Raw genomic sequence first — 3,340 nt, forward strand, 5'->3', positions numbered from 1 at the left:
ATAGGTTAACCCAAATAATTCATTGATATTCACATCCTCTTCCTCTAATAGTTCCAGCATTAACATTAAAAATGATTGAGCATCCTGCAGAACATTTTGAGAAAACCCTACTAATCCAGTACACTACTCTACTTTATAGACCTTTTTGCAGCTCTGTCTTTGGCTCCATACAGACTATAGCCTGAAATGGATGTATACTTTGGATAAGAATTGACTCAAACATTTAAAGCTTGAAGTGGGTCTGGAATGGGAACCAGTACTAACTTGTTATGCACAGCCCTAGCTGGCATTTTATTATCCTCTAATGTATTGTAATGTTACTTACATACAACTTGCTGTGCGGACAAGTCAAAGCATTCCTGTACAAATAAGTACACAGCAAACTTCTGCCAGTTATCATGATTTTTTTTCACTTTTTAAATACAAGTCAACAGTCCTTGTTTGAATCTTGTAGTTTATGTGTCGACAACATAAACAAACATACTCTGGGTTTTCAGAGCACACTGTGTTAACTTTTTTAATCTCTTCTTCAAAACTGTCAACTATAATACCCGTGTCCTGTTCGGCAACTTCTCCTGTTATCAAATCTTCATTTTCTGTTGAGTCCTGTTCTAGACAAAAGAAACAAAACTGTACATCATCACAAACCTTTTCTACCTCTGCCACATTACCATGCAAAAGTGCTCTATTCATTTCTCCTAAACATAAAGCAGACGTTTTCACATAGTACAGCCTCTTAACTAAAGTTTGCATTGTTGAGAAGTGTACAGCTTACATTCTGAAATGATTAAAGGTGCTTTTGCAAACTTTGTTTGATAAAAAAGCTAGGAAGTGTCCCTCAACGTTTGTATGCTTTCTAACCTTGCAAGGATCCAAGCCTCGTAAAGTACTTATTTTGTGTTTTAAACTTTGCCTTGGAAAGATATGTCATAATTGTCTTAGTATATCAATGGATTGCTGACGAATACTACATGCACTACTACAATCCATTTGTATACAGAGCCTGACAACGCCTTCTATGTACCTCTTCTGCAATAATGTGTTCTACATTTCTAGATACCATCACCTCTTTGCCATAGGAGTTCCATTCTTCATTTCATAACATTGTCCTCTTTCATCAATCGAATCAATAGCATAAACTAATGTGTTATCCTGGAGTTAGCTGTCTTCATTAAAGACAGGCTCTGTTTTAGAAGAATTTATCCATTCTCCACTAAAAACTACAAAAGTTACTTCTATTTACTAATCTTTTATTCGGGTTTTGTCTCTTCATAAACAACACCATTTTGTCAAGCCTTCATTCTATTTATAATCAAAATGAAAAGCTTCTTCTTCAAAGCAAAGGCCTTATTAACTACTCCCTCAACTCATTCTTTCTGTTTCAGTGCCTCTCTCCATCTATACTTCTTTAAACTTCTCAGTAGATTTACAACCACTCTACTACAAAACATCCTGCCTCTGATTTCCTTAAACTGCTTCTGTCTCCTGGTTAAGGTGTGTCCATCATTGTTGCATGCTTTATTGCTCTTGTAATATAGATTTTGTCCACTCTTATTATTTCTCAGAGTTTGCTTATTATTTTCATTATTTTGTAATCTTTGCAGGTATCCACATATATTTCTAAGAAATGACTTTGTCCTCTTACCAGTAGCTATTTTTCCTTTCACCACTTTTTCTACATTTTACCCCTTTTGGGTCTCAGTTCCACATAGATACTGTAGTTGCTTCTGTTGCTTTTTCCTCCAAGCTTTTGTAGGCATTCTAACTATCTGTATTTATGTAGATATTATTCTGCAAAAAAATAAATACGTTTATTTAAATTTTTACTTTAGCCAACGTACCAACAACTTTACTATTGATTTACACATAATACAAAAACAGTTTTTATGTTGCAGTTTTAAATCTGCAGATGAACCTAGCTGTATACTACATGCACTTGCTTTAATATACCAAACCCAAAGCAAGACACAAAACTTTATTTATTAGTTACCTTTTAACATTCAAGCACCCTCTCCTACAACACAGCTGCACCATATCTCAGTTCTTACTTCTACATGGTGAAAGATCAGTTTATCCTTTCTGTAATAAATGTTAAAATGAACATCAACCAAGGTGTAGAAGTACATACAGTGTCTTAATACTATAAATCCTAGAACACAACATAAGAGCTATTTGTGTGCCTCTCTACCACTGTGTCACTGGTGTATTTAGTATTTCAGAACTTTCCTACTTCGATGCATGAGAATAAAATTTGGGGAAACCGTGCATATAAAAATCTGCACATTAATCGCTATCACAACATATAGTTCACTAATTTTTCTGCGTACATGCAAAGAGTGTGTATCTGAAAGAAGCATGTTAGTGATAGATTTCTCACCTTAGAATTACCCCCAGGCGTCAGACTGGATCCGGAAAGTTTTTGTCAGCAGTACCCCTGCGCGTCGGAAGTTGGTGTTGTGTGGCTCTGCGTCCGTCGATGGCATTGTGGTCGCCGTGATGACATCGCGGCAGCTACTTAGACGCCACCCTCGTGTGCTGACGTCAGTTCTTTCTTTTTCGGCGCCAGCAAGCGCAGATCCGGGAAGAGCAAGTACCCCCAGTCAGATTTTTTGTCTCCATTTTTGAGTCTTTCGACTCCTGGTGGGGTGGGGTAGGGATGCCCAGGTTTAAGTCCTGCGGAGCCTGTCACCGCATGATGTCGGTGACCGATCCCAGGACGTGTGTCTCTACTGCCTGGAGCGTGACCATCACCCCAGGTCGTGTTCCGACTGTCGGGCCGAGGCGGAAGTCGAGGGACCACACGTGGAGCCACCATCACCATTTTTCGGGTTCCAAGTCCTCGCACTCGGGGTCAGGTAAGTCAAGGCACTCGAAGAAGCAACATCACTCTCCGACTTCCCCTCGCTGGTCGCACGACGTGGCTGAGGGTGCGGGCGGTACCACCCCCTCGGCTCCGGCGTAGCCTGTGCAGTCGACCCCAGCGTACCCACCTTTTCCAGGAGCGACCCCGGCCCAGGTGCAAGACTTTCTTGCAGGCATGGCTGCCCTTTTTGGGCCGTTGGCCCCCGCTGGTGTGCTTTTGGGCCCCGTGGGCTCGACTGGGGGTCCTTGCCATGTTTTGCTGGCGGCCTCGGGACCGCCGACTACTTCGGTCCCGGTGTTGCAAGCACCTCTTGGATCCAGGGTCTAAATCCCGGTTGACCTTAGACTCCTTCGCCGGTGGCAACTCCCCCGGTACCGCCTGTAACGTCGTCCAGTCCTTCGGACGACGTCGGCCCCAGTTTCAGCGCCAAACTGAACACGGCGCTGGTAAGGCTTCGTTCAACGCCGATTCTGATGC

This window comes from Lissotriton helveticus, chromosome 6, assembly GCF_964261635.1.
Source record: "Lissotriton helveticus chromosome 6, aLisHel1.1, whole genome shotgun sequence".
NCBI lineage: Eukaryota > Metazoa > Chordata > Amphibia > Caudata > Salamandridae > Lissotriton > Lissotriton helveticus.